This window comes from Apium graveolens, chromosome 4 (assembly GCF_009905375.1).
Source record: "Apium graveolens cultivar Ventura chromosome 4, ASM990537v1, whole genome shotgun sequence".
Lineage (NCBI taxonomy): Eukaryota > Viridiplantae > Streptophyta > Magnoliopsida > Apiales > Apiaceae > Apium > Apium graveolens.
Window position 1 is genome coordinate 274,820,717 of NC_133650.1, and position 23,197 is coordinate 274,843,913.

Consider the following 23,197-nt stretch of genomic DNA (forward strand, 5'->3'; position numbering starts at 1 on the left):
GTATTTGGAAAAGATATAAGTATATTGGAGTATCTTGTAACTTCATCTTTTAAACTTATATCTAGTAAATGATTATCTTATGCATGTCAAAGATTTTCAGAAAAATGTTGAGACAAGGTTAGATATATGAGATCACCTTGCAACGATAGTTTTATACAGTTATAAACTGGAACTCTGTGTATATTATGCATGGAAGAGGACTTCCAAGATTTTGAAAAGTATATATGTATATATACTGAATATTTTGCAACTTCATCGCATTAAGATATCAAACTTGGTTCATTTCTTTTGACCAAGACTTTCATGAGTACTATGAGAAGGCTCATATACTGTAAATCATTATACATATTATTTTGGTGGGCTTGCTGCTGACCCTTGCTTTCTTCTTTCATCACACAACAAAAGATAGAAAAGATGAACATGACCAAGCTCCCAATTCGCGAGCGGATAGGAAACGTTCCGCAGTTTCCTATAGGCGTTGATGTCGCTGTAGCTGAGGTAGGAGCTACCACTAGGCTAGGCTTCAACTTTTGATGTACCAGATTTATGTATATTTATGAAATGTAATAATGGAAAAGAAATGTAAATTTATTCAGAAACCCTTTTAAGGTGTATTGACATATAATTGTGGAATAAAACGACTTGTGATTATTTTTGGATATTCATTTCTGAGACTATAACTTGTGGTGTGTGTGTTTATTATGGGGTCACAGTACAGAGTAGTTGATTATTTATTAAGACTGGGTGTTATTAAGGGAAATGAAACTCGTGACAACCCGGATCCCCGACCCCGGATTTGGGAGTGTTACAGCTTCCCTATACGATAACAAACTATGTTACTATCATGATATTTATGAGGGTTCCCATAAGGGTTTTAACTGTTAGTACTACGTTAGGTAGTATGACTATGAACTTGGCAAGAGTTCTTATTATCTTAGTGAACTTATCATTTTAACGACGCATCAACTCTGAGGTTTATAACTTTGGGCTCTGATACCATTTTTGTAACACCCCTAAATCTGGGGTCGGGGATCTGGGTTGTCACGAGTTCCATTTACCCTTAACAACACTTAATCTAAATAAACAACCAATTACTGCGTGCTGTGGCCCCACAATATACACACACACACCACAAGTTATAGTCTCAGAGATGAATACTAAAATAACACAAGTCATTTTATTCCACAATTATAAGTGATTACACCTCAAAAGGGGTTTCTGAATAAATTTACATATTCTTTGCCATTATTAAAATTCATATACATAAGTATGGTACATCAACAGTTGAAAACCTAGAATATTGGTAGTTCCTATCTCAGCTATAGCGGCATCAACGCGTACAGGAAACTGTGGAACATTTCCTATCCGCTTGCAAATTGGGAGCTTGGTCATGTTCATCTTGTTTATCTGTTGTTATGTGATAAAAGAAGATAGTAAAGGTGAGCAACAAGCCCACCGAAATAATGTGTATAATAATTAACAATATATGAGCATTCTTATAGTACTCATGAAAGTCTTGGTCAAGAAGAAATGAACCAAGTTTGATATCTTAATGCGACGAAGTCACAAAATATTTAGTATATATATACATATATACTTCTCAAAATATTTGAAATCCTCTGACATGTATAATATACACAGAGTTCCATTTTATAACTGTATAAATATCGTTGCAAGGTGATCTCATATATATAACCTTGTCTCAACGTTTTTCTGAAAATATTTGTCATGCATAAGATAATCATTTACTAAATATAAGTTGAAAAGATGAAGTTACAAGATACTCCAATATACTTATATCTTTTTCGAATACTACTTGAACTACCACCGTTCAAGGTATAATCAGTTTCAAAAGTTCATCACATAGATGAGACTACAAGATGAAACTTGAATAGATTCAATCTTTGAAATATTATTTAAAGAAATGATGTTACTAGATACTTCATTAATCCCGATATATATATACCTATATATATATATTTCATACACTTTTCTTCTATGGAAGTATAAGTAGAGTTGTCATTCTCAAGAATTTTGGAAAGAAGAAACTTTGGCATAAACCTGATATCTTGCTGATCAGGCAAATATACCAATTAAGACACCTTTTCTACTAGTCGATGGATGAATCCCCCACTGGTCATCACCCTGGCCGCATTAGGACCTTATGCTGGACTGTCACTCAGCCACTTATGCATTGATGGACTCCCACTGAGCCACTTACACTTTCATGGACCCCCAATGAGCCCATGTTGCTTATGCCGACGCATTTCGATTGGGCTTACTTCCCGAATGTTGGGCAAGTAATCAAAATCTTTTATCAAGTTAGAAACTTTGTTGCTCCAAAAATACACCTAAGAGCCGGATCCCTTAGGTTTTGAGCGAGTATTTAAATCCCCTTCGAAAAGAAGATCTTAAATTTGAAAATGGCTTTTGAGATCCGCTCTAACTTTTAAAATCATTTTGAAGACTCGAAAATATTTTTGAAAATGTTTGAAGTAAGGATGATTTAATAGAATAAATCTGTTACATAATAATCGAAGAATATCAGAATATTATTCTTTAAATAATATTCCAATAAAGACTAGCTTTTATCAAAATAAATCCAGTAAAATTTTTTGGAAATAATACTTGTAACGAATAATAATTATCAAAAGATATACTTAAACGAAAGTAAAATCTTTATTTGAATAATCAAAAATAATGTTGGATTTCTATATAAAACTATCGAATATACCTGATTCGATTAATAGTTATACACAATTATATATATATATACATATATTATACTCGGGAACATCGACTCCCGGTTTAGAAAAATGTTCACCTTCGGGTCCCCTATACTAAGGGTATACGCAACTACTGCTTATCTCTAGCATAGGTATTATGCAGTTTATAAACATTTGAATTGATAATAGAATATCAAGATTTCACAACATGCATATATATACCATATCGACATGCTCCAATATATCTTTTAGTCCCTAACAATGCAACAAGAATTACAGAAGGGGGGGGAGGGTTGAATGTAATTCTAGTAACTTTTTCTGAATTACAAAAGATGTTCTAACTCAATGTATATATATAAGTGTTTTAATTTGCAAACTGCGGAATGACAAGTTAAGTAAATCAAACACAAAGTAATAAAAACACAAGTCTTTAAAACTTTCTTGTGGATTTGAAAGTATCCACCAGATATATATATATATATATATATATATATATATATATATATATCAATTTGAGAACTCTGTGAAGCTCAAATTGGCTCACAGCTGCTTTACAAGTGAACAAACAAACTACAGAGAAACTCTTAACAGTTACAGATTTTTCTATTTCTCTTCTAAAAGTGTTTGCTTAGTTAGCTGTTCCACTAGCTACACTTGGTTTATATATCACCAAGTTTACATGGTAATAAGACAGGATAATAAAACAAAACTTATCAAGTCAAACTCCATGTTGCTTCACTACTTTATTCCAGTATCTTTGAAAATCTTCATAACTTGCATGGAAATGGTAATGCTTCTTTGTTCTCAATTTCCTGTTAAATAGGCTGTCACATTCCTTTTGCAAACACCCAACGCATGAGACTGTGTTGTCACTGTCAACAGATATTTGAATTGATCATCCGTCGGGTACATGCTTGTCATCCGTCGGGTAGCTTTGTTGATCATCCGTCGGGTAGCTTTGTTGATCATCCGTCGGGTAGCTATTTGACACTTGACTTCTTTTCACTTATGTAGAATTACAAGACATCTCATATTTACAATTAATCAACCTATTATGCATATCTAACAGTAGTCAACATGACTCATATGCTACTACAGAATCTATATAAAGTTGTTTGCAGAAATGTGCTACGCTACTTATTATTACATAAGCTACTCACTCGATGGATGTCAAATCATCATCCGTCGGGACTATATTGAATCATCCTTCGGGACTATATTTGATCATCCATCGAGTGCTACAAAATACACTAAGTTAAATCTACTAAGGTGTTTTGTTAATTTAACCTCCTCTAGTCTGAGCAGATAAGTCTATATCCTTGAATATCTGGATTTCTTCCCAAGTCTTCTGTTATTTTCCTCTATTTGATTCTGGAGTTGTCTGTGGAATTCAAGTTCATCAGCTTCTGAGAGATTTAGCATTTCTTGCATTTCCAGAAGAGTCTCATTGCTAGAGATAATCAACTGGTCTTCCAATCTGAAGAATCTTCTAACTCCTTTGTTGTCCATGAATTCCATCAGCCAATAAGGCCTCAGATGCACTCTCTTTCCTGTGAAGGGAATTGATAGAGTTTTTGGAAGTGTATCATTGGCTCTATCATTCCTCAGCTCCTCAATCTTCTTAAGAACTACTCTTCTTACAGTCACATTGTATCCAAAGTTCTTTTTGAAGGATGAGTAGACTTTAATCAGAACAAATTGGCTTTCTTGGTTTTGCTTTTTACTGAACCAGAACACAAGCTTGTTTCCTAGAAGTTGACAGGTTCCTGTTGTACTATTTCTGTCTATTTTTCAACCTGCATAATCTGCACCTGAATAACCAGTTAGAGAAAAACCAGAATCTCTAGGGTACTAAATGCCAAGTTTTGGTGTTCCCTTGAGATATTTGAAAATTCTCTTAATAGCTACTAAATGAGATTCTCTAGGATCAGCCTAAAATCTAGCACAAAGACAAGTAGCAAACATTATATCTAGCCTACTAGCTGTGAAGTACAGAAGTGAACCAACCATACCCCTGTAACTTAAAATATCCACAGACTTTTCAGTAGTGTTTAATTCAAGCTTAGTTGTAGTGGCCATGGGAGTTTTTGCAGATGTGCAATCCATTAGTTTAAACTTCTTTAAAAGATCATGAATGTATTTAGTTTGACTAATGAATATTCCATCACTAACTTCCTTAACTTGCAAATCAAGAAAGTAAGTTAGTTCTCCCATCATGCTCATTTCATACTTACTTTACATCAATTTGGCAAACTTTTTTCAAAGTTTTTCATCTGTAGAGCCAAATATAATATCATCTACATAAATTTGAACAAGTATACTAGAGCCATTAACAATTCTAAAGAATAAAGTTTTATCAACAGTATCTCTTGTGAAGTGATTTTCCAAAAGAAACTTTGATAAAGTGTCATACCAGGCACTAGGTGCTTGCTTCAGTCCATAAAGTGCTTTCAAAAGATAGTAGACATGATTTGGAAAATTTGTATCTTCAAAACCAGTAATCAACTAACATAGACTTCCTCCTCCAAATCTCCATTCAGAAATTCACTTTTGACATCCATTTGATAGACCTTGAAATTGGCAGGAGCTGCATAGGCTAAGAAAATTCTGATGCTTCAAGTCTTGCAACAGGAGTTAATGTTTCATCAAAATCTATTCCTTCTTATTGATAATAGCCCTTAGCAACCAATCTAGCTTTGTTCCTGATCACTATGCCATTTTCATCCATCTTGTTTCTGAATACCCATTTGGTGTCAATTGGATTCTTTTCTTTAGGCTTGGGTACTAGCTTTCATACTTTATTCCTTTCAAATTGGTTTAGCTCCTCTTGCATAGCTAAAATCCAATCAGGATCCAACAAAGCTTCTTCTACTTTCTTTGGTTATTCCTTAGATAGGAAGCTGCTATATAGACATTTTTCTTGAGTTTCTCTTCTTGTTTGAACTCTAGAAGACACATCATCAATAATGAGCTCAAAGGGGTGATCTTTTGTCCATTTCCTTTATTGAGGTAGATTAGCTCTAGATGAAGTGGCCTCATTGTTTTCTTGATGTGTAACTGAGTTTTGATTATTAGAAACTCCCCCTGAGTTTGTGAATCTTTGATTTAAGAAAGGAGAATTTTCTGTAAGTGATCTATTCTGACATTCAGCTTCTCTTAATGACCCGACGGATGGTGCACTTTGTGTTCCGACGGATGAGGTTGATTATCTCCTGACGGATAGAGCAGATTGTCTCCCGACGGATGAAGCATTTTGCAACTCGACAGATGTTGAATTTTGTGCTTCATTAGTAGTAGATTTTTCTGCATTATCCTTGGCCATTGTTTCCTGATCACTTTCTTCATCACTATCATCACTAACCATCTCCTAATTATCAAATTTGAGACTTTCATGAGAATCTTCATCTTGCAGTCCTTCAATATTTTTATCATCAAACACAACATGTATTGATTCCATAACAATATTGGTTCTAAGATTGTAGACTCTATATGCTTTTCCCATAGCATATCCAACAAAAATTCCTTCATCTGCTTTAGCATCAAAATTCCCATGTTGATCAGTCTGATTTCTCAAGATATAACATTTGCAGCCAAAGACATGAAGAAAATTTAGAGTTGGTTTCTTGTTCTTGAACAATTGATATGGTGTCATGCACTTTGCTTGATTAACCAAGGAAATATTCTGAGTGTAGCAGGCAGTATTCACAGCTTCAACCCAGAAATATGTTGGTAACTTTGATTCTTCAAGCATTGTCCTTGCAGCTTCAATAAGAGATCTGTTCTTTCTTTCCACTATCCCATTTTGTTGTGGAGTTCTTGCTGCAGAAAATTCATGCATAATCTCAATTTCTTCACAAAAAAATCTCATCACAGAATTCTTGAACTCAGTTACATTGTCACTCCTGATTCTTCTTACCTTAAAATCAGGATGATTGTTGACTTGTCTTATGTGATTGATGATGATTTCACTAGCTTCATCTTTAGACTTTAGGAAATATGTCTAAGAGAACTTTGAGAAATCATCCACAATTACTAGGCAATTTTTTTTCCTTGAGATGGACAACACATTGAATGGTCCAAACAAATCCATGTGTAGCAATTGCAAAGGTTCTTCAATTGTTAAATCAAGCTTCTTTCTGAATGATGCTTTAATTTTCTTTCCCTTTTGGCAAGCATCACATAGTCCATCTTTTGTAAACTCCACTTGAGGAATACCTCTAACCAGTTCTTTCTTGATAAGCTCATTCATGGTCTTGAAGTTTAGATGGAACAACTTCTTGTGCCATAGCCAACTTTCATCTTGACTTGCTTTACTGAGAAGACAAGTGACAGATTCTGCATTTGATGAATTAAAGTCAGCTAGATACACATTTCCTTTTCTCACTCCAGTGAGAACCACTTTATTGCTTCTTTTGTTTGTTACAACACAGGCTACTGAATTGAAAGTTACTGTGTTGCCCTTATCACAAAGCTGGCTGATACTCAACAGATTATGCTTGAGACCATCCACTAGGGAAACCTCTTCAATGATGACATTGTCTTTAGAAATCAAGCCACATCCCACAGTAAAACCCTTGTTGTCATCTCCAAAAGTAATACTTGGGCTAGCTTTTTCCTTGAATCCAGTGAGTAGGGTAGAATCTCCAGTCATGTGCCTTGAGCACCCACTATCCAGATACCACAGATTCTTTCTATTTTCCTGCACACATAAAAATCAAATCAAGTTGATTTTGGTATCCAAGTTTCCTTGGGTCCTGCCTTGTTAGCTTTCTTCTTTGGTTTCTTAGGTTTAATCTCATTAGACTTGAGAATTTCTGATTTATCCTTAGTCATATGAGTTGGACCTTTGAAACCAGTCATTTGAACAAAATTATCATGCATATTTTGATTAACAGGAAAAGGCATGCTACTTGCAAACATGTTATTCCAGTAAGGCATGCTAAATGGCATTTGAGGCATACTAAATGCAGTATAGTAAGGATTAGGTGCAAATGGCATATTAGCAAATTGTGCATTCATATTCTGAGCAGAAATTGCATTCAAAGGCATAGAAGGCATTGCATTCATGTTGGGAAAAGAAGATAGTACATATATAGGAGTAGTCATGGGAAGTTTGTAATTAAAAGATAAATGATTAATACTACCACACTTAAGGCATATTTTTCTTGGAGCATATTTATCAGGTGTGTAGTTGTTATGTTTGTTAATCCCTACTTTCCCATTTCTATTGTTTTTCCTTTTAGTGACTGTTTTAACCTCAATCTTTTCTAATCTATCATTCAGTTGCTTGATGGACAGATGACCAACATTCACTTTCTTCTCCTTCTTCACTTGACTTGATTCTCTTGGAACAAAGTTTTTGTAAACAGATCCATATTTTTCATTTAACTTAGCAAGTTTGGCTTTGCTCACAGGTTTGCTTACAGCCGACGGATGACTTTCATCATCCGTCGAGTCTACATCTGTTAGCAATTCTTCAACCAAATTGAATTCCAGCTTTTCCTTATTCTTTTTCCAGGATGCATCACAAAAGGACTCAATACCTTGAACTTTAGTGATTTGAGCATGAACATCTCTGGATGATTTCCATGCTTTAATCACCTCTTGTTCTGGTTCAAGTTGCTTCTTCAAAATCTCTTCTTTCTTCAAGGACTCAGTTAATTCATCCTTAGCAATCTTACACTCAATTCTCAATTTCTCGAATTCAATAAACTGAGATTCTAGCACATTGTTCCTCTCACTTAAAAATAGATTGCTTTCTTTGATTTTAGCATTTTCCTTAGTGAGGGACTTAAGTGTAACACGTAAATGATATAATTCTGTAGACATGTCATTAATTGCATCATTACACTCAGATTTAGATAAATGTGCTAGGTTAGTGGTGATTACCTGATTACTTGAAGAGCTTGTTCCTGTTTCATCAAACTTGGCCATTAGGGCTAGATTGACATAGCTGACATCTTCATACTCATCCAGTCCATCTGCTGCCCAGTCATTTTCTTGTGTAATGAAAGCCCTTTCCTTTTGCTTGAACAACTCAAAATACTTCTATTTATAATCCACAGGCTCAAACTTTTTTTTGCTGGAATCTGACTTTCTACACTCACTGGTAAAATGCCCTGCCAAGCCACATTTGAAACATTTGAATTTTGATTTATCCACCATGTTTCTACTTGGCTTAGCTGCTCCAAAGTTCTTCTTGAACTTGAGCTTGGCAAATCTTCTAGAAAGAAATGCAAGATGTTCATCAATATCATCCATATTATCTTGGGTCAAATGATCTTCAGTTTCAGCTACCAGCCCCTTACCCTTGTTTTCAAAGACCCTTGAAGTAGACTCAACAACTTCTACCTTCACCTCCTTCTCCTTTTCCAAATCATCAACCAGTGCTATGGACCCTCCTTTCTTCCTTCATTTCTCCATCCTTTCATCTTGCTCTATTTCAAGTTCATAAGTCTTCAGAATGCCATACAGTCTTTCTAGAATAAACTCCTTGTATTCTGGTGAGTTTCTCAAGGAGACTGTCATTGGTTTCCATTCTTTTGGAAGGGATCTCACGAATTTGAGGTTAGAGTCTTTGGTTTGGTAGACTCTTCTATGCAACTTCAGAGCATTTAGTAGCTTTTGAAATCTACTAAAGATGTCAGTGAGAGTTTCACCTTCTTCACAGTGGAAATGCTCATATTGCTGAATTAGTAACTACATCTTGTTTTCTCTAACTTGTTCAGTACCATCATAAATTATTTGAATGGTGTCCCAAACTTCCTTGGCTGTCTTGCAGTTAATGATGTTATCAAACATGTCACCATCAACTCCATTGAATAGAATATTCATGGCCTTCTTCTCTTTCCTGACGTGTTTAATATCAGGATCTGACCATTCATGCCTTGGTTTGGGAACTGATGGCTCATTTCCAGTTGCAGCTCTCATTGGTACATGAGGACCTCTCTCTATGCAATCCACATAGGCCTCATCTTGAGAAAGTAAATGAAGATGCATTTTTACCTTCCAGTGGTGGTAATTATCTTTGTCCAGAAAAGGAATCTTGACTCCAACATCCTTCTTGTTCATCTTGCTGTTTGTTTTGATCTTTACACTCTTTGTTCTTCAAGAGATTGCTCTGATACCAATTGTTAGTCCCTAACAATGCAACAAGAATTACAGAAGGGGGGCGGGTTGAAAGTAATTCTAGTAACTTTTTCTGAATTACAAAAGATGTTTTAACTCACTGTATATATATAAGTGTTTTGATTTGCAAAGTGTGTAATGACAAGTTAAGTAAATCAAACACAAAGTAATAAAAATACAAGTCTTTAAAACTTTCTGGTGGATTTGAAAGTATCCACCATATATATATATATATATATATATATATATATATATCAATTTGAGAACTCTGTGAAGCTCAAATTAGCTCACAGCTGCTTTACAAGTGAACAAACAAACTACAGAGAAATTCTTAACAGTTACAGCTTTTTCTATTTCTATTCTAAAAGTGTTTGCTTAGTTAGTTGTTCCACTAGCTATACTTGGTTTATATATCACCAAGTTTACATGGTAATACGACAGGATAATAAAATAAAACTTATCAAGTCAAACTCCATGCTGCTTCACTACTCTATTCCAGCATCTTTGAAAATCTTCATAACTTGCATGAAAATGGTAATGCTTCTTTGTTCTCAATTTCTTGTTAAACAGGCTGCCACATTCCTTTTACAAACACCCAACGCATGTGACTGTGTTGTCACTGTTAACAGATATTTGAATTGATCATCCGTCGGGTACATGCTTGTCATCCGTCGGGTAGCTTTGTTGATCATCCGTCAGGTAGCTTTGTTGATCATCCGTCGGGTAGCTTTGTTGATCATCCGTCGGGTAGCTTTGTTGATCATCCGTCGGGTAGCTATTTGACACTTGACTTCTTTTCACTTATGCAGAATTACAAGACATCTCATATTTACAATTAATCAACCTATTCTGCATATCTAACAGTAGTCAACATGACTCATATGCTACTACAAAATCTATACAAAGTTGTTTGTAGAAATGTGCTACACTACTTATTATTACATAAGCTACTCACTCGATGGATGTCAAATCATCATCCGTCGGGACTATATTGAATCATCCGTCGGGACTATATTTGATCATCCGTCGAGTGCTAAAAAATACACTAAGTTAAATCTACTAAGGTGTTCTGTTAATTTAATCATCAAGTTCACAACATATTCCAACAATATCGCAAGATTTTCTGATAACAGTCATGCACTTATCTCAAGATAATGCATCAATATATTTACATCACAACAACAGTATGACGGGTAGAAAACTTGCCTGAGTGTTCCCGAATAGACTTAAGCTTAGAGTGAGTCCGGTAACCTATGAACAACAACATAATCCGGAATTAAACCATGATCGCTTAAGAAACTAGACTTTATCCACTTAGACCCTAACGTTCGCTTTTGCGCTTAACGATTTACATAAGTCGCTCGAGTACCCTCGGCTCAACCATTTTTATAAAATTAACCATTAAATGTTTTAAGGAAACTCTTTCGCGAGTACTCTATCAACTGACCAATTAATCTTACATAATTGTTTCATACTCCAATTAGTCATTTAAGGACCTTAACCAAGGTTTCAAAGTAAGGGGAGGGGTAATGGTTCGCTCGCAAAACGCCGTTACTTAAAACGGTCGTTTCTCCCAAACCGTACATCGGATCCAAGCAAACCCATATCAAAACGAAGCTTATGACATGATCTAGCTAAAAATGGAAAGGTTACATATTGGTCAGTGAGATTTCTGTCCCGAACACTAAGAACAAGCAGTTGAATGAAAACGGGCATTACGACGGTTATGTTTACACGATTACCAATGTTTATACTACTCCAATTAACCACAAACCAACTCATAGCCATCAATACAACCAAACTTCATCTAAACCTCACCACATCAGTCCATAACCTCAAGATTTTCCAACTCATTTAATCACAAACATGAGCTACTAACTATACTTAAGATTCATTAACCAATAACCAAGATTCATAACCCAAAATCACTACAAATCCAACCAAGCTTTAAACAAACAAGAATCATGATTCTCATAAACTATATCAATCAAAACCACTCCTAAATACTCAAAAGTAAAGCTAAGGTATGAGGTTTTACCTTCCTTGGTGAGTGATAAGTTGCTAGGAAGGCTTAAGGAGCCTTGATCTAACCTCCTACAAGCTTGATCTTTCAAAGAAATCAAGAACACTAAAATTAGTTTTAAAAAATTACTATTCACCATCTCCTTCCTCGATTTATTGGAAGAGATTTACAAGGAATTAGAAGCTTAAACTCCTAGGATATACTTATCTAATCATAGGGAAGCTTACATAATTACCTTGGATTTGATTATGAAGTGAAGTTTGGAGTTTGCAAATTTCTTGTTCCTTGAAAGTAAAGAGGTCGAGAGCTTTTCTCTTGAAAAGCAAGGTCAACTTCTTTTTTTTTTATTTATGAGTTTTTGTTGGTTGCTTCCCCTTTTTGGCTTGGCTATTTTTTAGAATTTACCATGGTAAATTTTACTTGGCTAATAATCAACCAACAAAACCTATCCACTTGTCATGCTTATGTCATCATGATTGTGTCATCTTTTAACACATGTCTTCTCCTTGTGGTATGATGACATCATCATCCACTAACCTCTTTGATTAAACCTTAATTACTTGGATAATGACCGCTTATCTGTTATACGGTTCGCTTAACTTTCGTTCCTGTTCGTCGTTTGAGGGATCATATCCGGGATCTTATTACTTGGGTTTCCCTAAACCTTTCTCAATATTTTATATTACTTTTATTATCCTCTCTTATAATCCTTGAATGTAAATCCTTTTAATCATGTTTCCTTATACTCAATTCTTTCGGTATGTGGTGGATTTTCGGGAAAAATCAAAGTGTTCGAATTTGGATTTTGACGATCTTTACATACACTCATATACTTTATGGAGTACTAATAAGATCTCTGAATATCAATAAAAGAACCCCTACATAGTATGGCATGAAAAATTTCCTTAATCAGCATAATCAGCAAATTCACTATTCATAAGGATTACAAAAAGTCCAAAATTTTGGGGTTATTACATATAGTTACGTCGATTGAGTTTCATTTTGTTAATTGAAAATAGTACTTTTGTTTGTAGAATCGAGTAGCAAGGAGTGCAGTCAAGTGTTAGACTGAAGACAACAATTATAAGTTGAGGTTATAGTAAAAAGATAGTGAGCATATCATGGTGATTGAAGGCTAGAAAGCAGATCAATTGAGGCAAGTATTCCTGATCTTTCTATATATTGCAAGTATTCTTCCATATTCTAAATTCATAAAAGTTAAATATTTTTATATTTTGCTGCAATTACTCTTAATTATGCAAGTACCTTTTGTTCTTGTTCTTGATTTTTATTGGTGATCTCTTGAACAAATACCTATTGTTATGGATTATTTGCAACCCTAAGTCAGGATGTTTTGAAATCAAAATGATTTGATATCAAAATACATTACGGACTGGATGGTTATGATGAGGGCCTGAGATGGACTGGACCCTATGGGTCGGGGATGGACCGAACCCTTGTTTATCAGGTCATAGTGCCTGGGTACCCGATATGATGGTGGGTCTATATAGGCGGGTATACATCCGCACTGTATCCTGACTGATCAGCAGGGTATAGTGCATATGTTGGTTCTAGTGTTCAGTCTAATTTATTATTGATCGCCATTAACGGCATTCCTTCTTGGAAAGTTTTATGATTACACAATTGAGCAACTAATTGATTCCGGAATGAATTCCGATGTTTATTCGCTCAACTGTTTTAATAAATAAAGATGTTTTTTTAAATCATTTAAAGATTGTTTCCAGGAGTTTCTTTGATTTGATACATGGAAATCTATTATGATACTTGTTGGGCATTTTTGGCTCACTCTTACTTTGTGAATTCTTATTTCTTTCAGTATCAAATGAGGATAAAAGTGAATAGCTCTTAATAGATAACAAAATTGGAGAGATCCTAGCTGCGGAAAGTTGGAGATGTCAGAGTGAATAAGATGAGGAAGTTAGTAAAGATGTAATAAAATTTGATTTAGTTATTATAAATTTTAGAAGGTTAGATTCTTGTTTTATACCATAATCTGTAAACGATCCGGAATTGAGGGGTTATCTGTATATTTATTTTAACATACAGATTTGTATTGTTTAAAATTATTTGGTGACACCTAATCCTGACCTCGGATTTGGGGATGTTATATTTTACATATGAAACAAGGTGAGATTGTTTCCGATCATTTTTTGAGATTTTTATTGGTTACTAAAAATCTACAAAGTAATGGTGAAAAATTGGAAGAAGTAAGAGATATTTAGAAAGTTTTTTGATCATTGGACCCCAAATTTGAATATATTGTCACCATCATCGAAGAAACAAAATACTTAGAGAGCATGACAATGGAGAAACTTTTTGGTTCACTACAAGCCTATGAAGAAAAGAAAAAAGAAAAAAGAAGAGATGATGGAGCAAGTCCGCAAGTTAAAAGTTGATTCAAAACAAGAAGAAGGTGATATAATTGAACAACGACAAATTTATGGACGAGGTCAAAGTTGAGGACATGGACAAGGAAGAGGTCGCGTATTTGGACGAGGGTGGAGGCCTAGTGATGACAACAACAATCAAAGAGGAGAAATTTCAAAAAGAGGACGTGGAAGAGCAGATTCAAAATCAAGGTATAATAAGTCATGCATCAAATGTGATAACTGTAAAAATTTGGACATTATGCTTCTGAATGTAGGGCACCAAAATATAATAGAGTTCAAGAGAAGGCCCAGTATATTGTAGAAAGAAATGATGAAGATGCTACCCTGATATTGGCTTATAAAGACAACGAGAAAATAGAATCAACTCAGTGGTACTTGAATAGTGGTGTAAGCAACCATATGTGTGGAAAAAGAAGCATATTTGTGGAGCTTGATGAATCAATCACTAGCATTGAGGCATTCGGAGATGAAATGAAGGTGGCGGTAAAAAAATAATATCTTAATTTGTCTAAAGAATGGGTCACATGAATTCATATCCAATGTTAAACTATGTGATTAACATGAAAGGCAACATATTAAGCCTTGGACAACTCTTAGAGAATGGTTATGATATTCACTTAAAAGATAATATTCTCTCAATAAGAGACAATTCGCGAAATTTCATTGCTAAGGTGCCTATGACAAGAAATAGAATGTTTGTGCTTAAGATTCAAAATGAAGTTACAAAATGTCTCAAAATATGCTACAAAGACGCATCATGGCTCTGGAATCTTCACTTTGGACATCTCAATTTTGGTGGATTAGAGTTGCTCTCAAAGAAGGAGATGCTTAGAGGATTGCCTCATATTCACCATCCGGATCAAGTTGCGGGAAATGTCTACTTAGAAAATAATTCAAAGAATGTTTTCCTAAAGAGTCATATTTAAGAGCTCAAGAACCAGTGAAACTCATACATACTGATGTTTTTAGTCCAATTCGGCCAAATTCACTTGGTAAAAGCAATTAATTTCTTGTATTTATTGATGATTTTCTAGAAAGGCGTGGGTGTATATTTTGAAGGAAAAACCAGAGGTGTTTAAAATTTTCAAAAATTTTAAGGCCTATGTTGAGAAGGAGAATGGACTTCCTATCAAACTTGTAAGATCTGACAATAAAGGAGAGTTCACATAAAAGGAGTTTCACAATTATTATAAAAAAATGGAATTTGAAGACAACTAATGCTTCCTAGATCTCCCCAAAAAAATAAAGTTGTCGAAAGAAACAATAGAACAATTCTTGATATGGCGAGGAGTATGCTCAAAATCAAGAAGTTACCAAAAGAATTTTGGGCAGAAGCACTCTCATGTGCGATATATTTAACAAATCGAAACCCAACAAGAAGTGCGCGGGGGAAAACACCACAAGAAGTATGGAGCGGGAGAAAACCCGGCATCTCTTATCTTAGAGTCTTTGGAAGCATAGCTCATAAATATATGCAGGATGAAAACTGGATCAAAGTAGATGACAAAAGCGAGAAGTACATCTTTATTGGTTATGATACCAATCCAAGAATAATGTCAAAGGTTACAAGCTTTACGATTCTCATACAAAAAAGACAACTATTAGCGAGGTCTACTCTGTTAAGGAGGCAACTTGAGCAACTTTAGCTACAGGAACACAAGCTACGAGCTCATTAGCTCCCTTGGCTGCATTTGCTACTTTCGCTTCTTGATCTATATCTCTCCTTTCTTTGGTTAGGAACAATTCACAATAGCTTGCCTTAACGTCGAATAACATAGCGAGCGGCTACTAGCTTGCTGCGGCTCTTACTTATGAGCTTAGGTTCCATAGCTTTAGGAGCCTTCAACAAAAATAGAATAGCTTTGCTTAGCGGCGAGAAGAAGAAGAAGAAGAAGAAGAAGAAGAAGAAGAAGAAGAAGGGGATTGGAGTCCACATAATAAAGAGTACAATATCTTCCCACAATTTAAATAAGAAGAAGATAAAGAACCAAGAGATGAGCTTGTAACTCTTCACCAATCGCAAGATCCGATGAACAAGAAAGCTCAAGTGAACGGTCTCGACGCTTGAGATGCCTAAGGGATATTTATGAGGTCACCAAAATTGAAAGCAACCTCACATTATTTTGTCTATTTGCGGATTGTGAACCTATGAACTTTCAAGAAGCTGTTGAAGAGAAGTGGTGGAGAAATTCCATGGACGTAGATATTAAAATTATAAAGAAAAATGACACATGAGAGCTAACTGAAGGGTTTCGAGCACATAAATGCAACAGAAACAGTAATTAAAAATGTGAATAACCAGAATTTTTGAAATCCCCCGCAGGATCCATGTGAAAAACAAATATTTAATTCATAGATCAAATTGTTTACCTTAAGAAGCTTTACAAATTGGTTCAATAATGGAGATCCAAAGATGGTTTAACAACCACGCATCCCGCTCTCGCGAACTACGCTCTATCGGTATCCACACGAATGCTTGAACTCAAGGATTAGATGTGTACTAGCACAAACTCGTTTCTTCTTGCTCTCTCCATCTTCTCCCTTGGTGGCTAGGGTTTTAGTAAATGTCTTGCACCCAAAATCAGCCACAGAAGAGATATTATATAAAGAGTAAAAAAAGAATTATAACTCTTAACTAATTAGGAGTTATTATTAATTCGAAATTTCTATTTGTATAATAATTAAGTCACACTTAATTATTTAACAACTGAATTTCATAATTGATATTAGTAAATTCGAATATCATTATTTATCTAATTAATTAAGTCATACTTAATTAATATTATAAATAATTTGAACTACTTTAATTTAATTTAAATCGAATTTAAATTAAATAATCCTTCAGGCATTCTTTGTGTGTGACCCTATAGGTTATTATTACGTTGGCAACGAATTTTAAATCTAATTTAAAATCGTAAACAATGAGCGGCATCTAGTAATACATCATTGCTACCCAAGTAATAATAATTGAATCGGTGATCGATTAAACCTTTCGTGAATAATGTACAATGTAATATAATCCCTTTAACCAAATATTATAGATTAAACTAGAGGCATGTAATGTGTCATCCTCATCATAGTTTAATCCAAGTTTTCTTGGTCAATGAGTAGACTATCATATCAAATCAACATTTGAGCGTGGCCACGCATTTCATAGTCTAGCTCACACAAGAGGCCAATAATATCACTCCTAAAATAGGAGGGTTAAATCCCATCTAGATCATTCATATTTCTCATACGATTCATAATATACCCAATGTCCACTTTTATCATTACCCGATCAAGGATAACTTTTAATGGAATCAATATATATTAATTCTCGTATAGGAAATATAATGACTTCAGGTCTAAGGACCATTACATCATTATCACTGTGAGAATTACTTATGAAACAATAGACATATAGAATCTCACATCGGATTGTCCAGCACCATGTACATTTATATATGCCTGTATTTTTTGCTTTAGTATCACTATACCTACGATCAATGAGATGTGGTCATCAGTCAACAAACATACCAATCTTAATGCATTATTGTTGTCTGTTAGGCCTCAATGATATTATAGAAGGGGGTTGAATATAGTATCTACAATCAATTCGATTATGAACACAAGTATGTATCAGAAAACAAGTTTATTCAATATATCAAACTCTGTTACAGTAGTTTAATCTACTCTCTCAGTGATGTATGATATCACTAAGAGCTGCTAGGGTTACAAAGAATAATATTCTCGAGAATGATAACACTTATAGTGTAAACCCTAAGTTGTGTTTATATAGTACACAGTTACAAGATATCTTTTAACTGATATAAAATATATCTCTTCCTAAAATATATCAGTCATATATTATCGTTTTACAAGTCTTCTAGTCGTCCAACTCCTAAATCATATCTTCCTTTGTTTAGTCCAGATCCTCTCCTAGAAATCAGCCACACTTTACTTCTGAAGCATATCCTTCCTCAAGTTCTTATATCACAAGTTCTGATACCTTAATTCTGATATCTTCCTGTTTTCAGTAAATCCTGATTTCCAGCTGAGTCCCGATAAGTCCTGATATTAAGTTCTTAAACGAAACACATCAGATTAGTCACAAATATATCTAACAATCTCCCCCAACTTGTAAATTATGAAAAATATACAAGTTAATAGATTTGATGATGTCAAAAACATTTAAGTACAAATACAATGAGAGTTTATTTAGACAAATAACTACAACTTAGAGTCCTTGCAGCTTTTACCAATTTTACTGAATCAATCTAAATCCAAAATGATTCTTGACAAAGTTTGATATCAACTTATCTTCTGCATTTCTCAGGACTTAAGCTAATTTAACCTTGACTTGCTGTAGTTCTTTATCTTGACTTCCAATCTGGTAGATGGCAGTCCTTAGTGCTGAAATGTGATTTCTTTCCAATCTATCTTGAAGTCTGATTACTGTGGGATGTGAAGAGTCTTCATTGTAACATAAGCATCTTCCTTTCAGAATTACTTCTACCTTAGCAGAATTCTTCCTCATAGGAATTTCTCTTCCATCATCTTCAACTATCTTTGGAATAAATTCTACAACCCTTGATCTAGAGATTCTAGCTTTATCCCTTATGGTCTTCATCAAGAAATTTGACCATCTTCTGGTAACCTCGGACTTTATCTCCAAAAGATAATGAATGAATTGAAGTTCTTTAAGAGATTTTTTCAGCATATCTGATTCTGATATTCTGTATGTTCTTCCATCTTTAAGAAATAGAATCAGTTTTTCCTTGACTTTACTCTTATCATGAGTATCCAGTACCACTTGAGCAGATATAACCTTGTCCAGGTGTTTCTGTGTAACTTCCTCAAGTGGTTTGTCAGTTAATAAAAATGGATCTTTGATAGTTACTTCAACTCCTGTTTTGATTTTGGCTTCGCTTGATCCTAACCCAGATTTGTCTCTTGCTTCTCTGGCATTCAATCCAATAGTCATGAAATCAGATAGCAGTTGACTTTTCTTAGGATCTGATGGTTTAACATTTTTCCATAGGAGTTTCTTCTTATCAGCAGTTGTCATCTTGTTCAAATCAACTTGAGCTCTTTCAGAGGTTGATGTCTTGATGACTTGTTCAGGATTTGCAGATTCTTCTATAGCTTGCTGTTCTAAAATTTCTTCACTCTGAACAACTTGAGCTCTATTAGAGGCTGTCTTAGATTCTTTTGTCATCTTTCTTCTTTTCAAGGTTTCAACAGTTTCATCTTCAGGAGCGGTATCATCAAAGACTTGAACCATCTTGCACACAGGATCCATCAGAATTTGAGGAATCTCCATCTTCTGTTTCTTGACTGTCTCCCCAACTTTTCTTTTTCCCTTGTTTTTGGGATCAATAATAGTTTGAGATCTAGTACTTGATCTAGGAATCTCTGCGGCAGATCTTTCTTTTATCACAATACCTTTCTCCTTAGGTCTGGGAGGCTTCTTTGCATTAAAAGCTTTAGATTTAGGATTTATCTTCTCAATAGCAAATCTAGCTTCTTCCTCCTTTAGAGTCTCTAAATCCATTGCAGGATTATGCTTGAGAAACAATCTTTTAGCAATTTCTTCATCAAAAGTCTGAATCTTGGGATCCTTATAGTAGATAGTAGTCTCCTTTCCCTTAAGCTTCAGATTTTGTAAAAACTTTTGAGAGTCTTGACTTCCAGACTGAATCAGAATATCAGAACTTGATATCAGAGTTTGAGCATTCACAGCTTCAGAACTTCTATTCTTCTATGTAGAAGATTTGCTAGAATCAGAAATTAGTTTCTGTGAAAAAACTTTGCTGCTTTGCTTGCCTTGACTTTGACCTTTGCCCTTGCAAGGGTTTCCCTGGTCATCTTCAGAATCATCCTTTTTCTTCAGTATTTGGCTTGGTGAGCATTTGGACTTAACTACCTTCTCCCCCTTTTTGGCATCATCTGACAGGAGTAGAGAAGGAAGGAGTTCCACTGAAGATTGGAATTCATTGAGTTGTTTTTGTGAGAGGCTTGATTCTGCAGGACCTCATCCAGTTGGGCCTGCTGCTTTTCTTGAACAATCTCAATAGCCTCCACTTTTTCTTGAATTGGTCTGATAAACCTATTCTTATCTAGTTTGAGCATCAGGTCTAGCTTATCAGCTGCTTCCTGAAGTTTATCAACCTTTTCATGAGTCTTGGAGTGTGGACCTTGAAGATTTTTAGTACTAAGAGCAGTGACTTTTAGTTCGTGCTTGAAATCAGAACTTGTCAGCAACTCATCAGCTTTTGAAATATGTTCTGACAGAACATGTGAGCTGGGAATGAAGTCAGGTTCATTCCACTTCTTTGTCCATTCAACTCCTCTAAAGGTCTCCTCCCATGGAACATGAGCATCTTCTTCATTATATTTAAGCAGTGCCTCCTTACCAAGAATTGGAGTATTTACTAGAGCACTTGTTGGAGCACTATCTCCAGAATCTGATAAAATTTCATCATTTTCTGATAACACCAGAGTGTGTGTTATTGAAGGAGATTCTGGAGCTTCTGTTTCCAAATTCTGATCTTCAGGTTCCAAATTCAGAATTGGTGTAGTAGGAATTTCAGCCTGTAGAATTGGTGAAATAGGAGATGTTGGATGTTTTGCTGGTGGAGCTTCCAGATAGAGAATAAAAGGAATATTCAACCTGTGAATATCAATTTCATGACTTAACCCTGAATCTCCAACTGAGGCAGTTTCTTTGAATGGAGAGATAGGAGGTGTGATCACTGTGTCATGAACAGTGTCTTCAGGTTGAGGTGGAGCTGTCAAAGTTTTAATGACTGTAGGTTCTGATGAGATCAGAGATTCCTGATCCCCTTCCTCAGCATCTTCAGTATCCTCATATTGAATTTGTGCGATATGCACACCTGCTCTAGTCTTCCTCGATCTTCTAGATGGAGGAGTGACTTTATCTGTATCAGAACTTGAAGGTATTTTCCTTTTCAAAATTCCAGAACCCTCAGCTTCATTCTCTTTCTGAAGAGTTGACTCTTCAGCTTCTAATGTCATAGGTTCTGATGCAGGAACCTGGACTTGTTCATCCTCATCAAATTCAACTCTCAGAATCATCCTTTTTCTTCTCCTTGGTAGAGATTTAGGAAAGGAGATAGTTCTTTGAGGGTCTGATATTTTTGCTTGTTCAGACATGATTGATTGTTTGTTTGAATTTTAACTGTTTGTAAGCTTAACAGATTGGCTCTGATACCACTTGTTAGGCCTCAATGATACTATAAAAAGGGGTTGAATATAGTATCTACAATCAATTCGATTATGAACACAAGTATGTAACAGAAAACAAGTTAATTCAATATATCAAACTCTGTTACAGTATTTTAATATACTCTCTCAGTGATGTATGATATCACTAAGAGTTTCTAGGGTTACAAAGAATAATATTCTCGAGAATGATAACACTTATAGTGTAAACCCTAAGCCGCATTTATATAGTACACAGTTACAAGATATCTTCTAATTGATATGAAATATATCTTTTCCTAAAATATATCAATTAGATATTATCTTTTTACAAGTCTTCTAGTCATTCAACTCCTACAGCATATCTTCCTTTGTTTAGTCCAGATCCTCTCCTAGAAATCAGCCGCACTTTACTTCTGAAGCATATCCTTCCTTAAGTTCTGATATCAAGAGTTCTGATACCTTAAGTTCTGATATCATCATGTCTTCAGTAAATCCTGATTTCGAGCTGAGTCCTGATAAGTCCTGATATTAAGTTCTGAAACTAAACACATCAGATTAGTCATGACATCAAAAAAATATTTCTAACATTTTCCCTTAATGATAATACTCGACTAGGGACCTTTAGGAATATTGATACTATTCTTATAATCTCATTTCTAAGTCACGTACTTAGAGATATAGAATTGCATATCATATTCCAAGGACATTTATCAATTTAACATGTATATCGCAGTAAATTAAGAATTAATAAATTATAAAGGGAATAATCGATTGAACATAAACATTAATAATCCAAATGTCTTAAACTAAAACATCATAGCGTTGTCTCTAGGGCACAAACACTAACACTAACATCATTTCCAAAAGGGAAAAACACGATAGGCGTTAAGTGGGTGTATAAAGCAAAAAAAAATGCTAAAGGAGAAGCTAAACATACAAGGAAAGGTTGGTAGAAAATGGCTACAATCAAAAGGTAGACATTGACTATGATGACGTATTTACCCCCGTTTCCTGACTTGAAACTGTTAGACTCATAACATCTTTAGCCGCTCAGAATAATTGGGGAATACATCAAATAGATGTAAAATCAGCCATTTTAAATGGAATTCTTGAAGAAGAGGTGTACATAGAGCAACCACAAGGCTATAAAGTTAAAGGGCAAGAATGAAAGGCGTTGAAGTTAAAGAAGGCACTGTATGGGTTGAAACAAGCCCCAAGGGCTTAGTATAATGAGCGAATTGACAAGTATTTCAGAAAGAAAAATCTCATCAAGTGTCCATATGAGCATGCACTTTATATTAAAATTCAAAATAACGACATCATGATTGTGTGCCTATATGTAGATGACTTGATCTTCACAGGTAATAATACAAGCATGTTCAAAGAATTCAGGAAGTAGATGACAAAGGAGTTTGAGATGACCGATATTGGGCTTATATCTTATTACCTTAGAATTGAAGTAAAATAAAAGAATTAAGGTATCTTTATTACACAAGAGGGATATGCAAATGATGTACTTCAGAAGTTTCGTATGAAAGATTATTATCCCATTAGTACACCAATGAATTGTGAAACAAAATTATCAAAGCACAAGAAATGGGAGAGAGTCGATCCAACACTCCTTAAGATCTTGGTTGGAAGCTTGAGATATTTAACGTGCACAAGACCTGACATCTTGTATGTAATCGGAGTCATTAGCT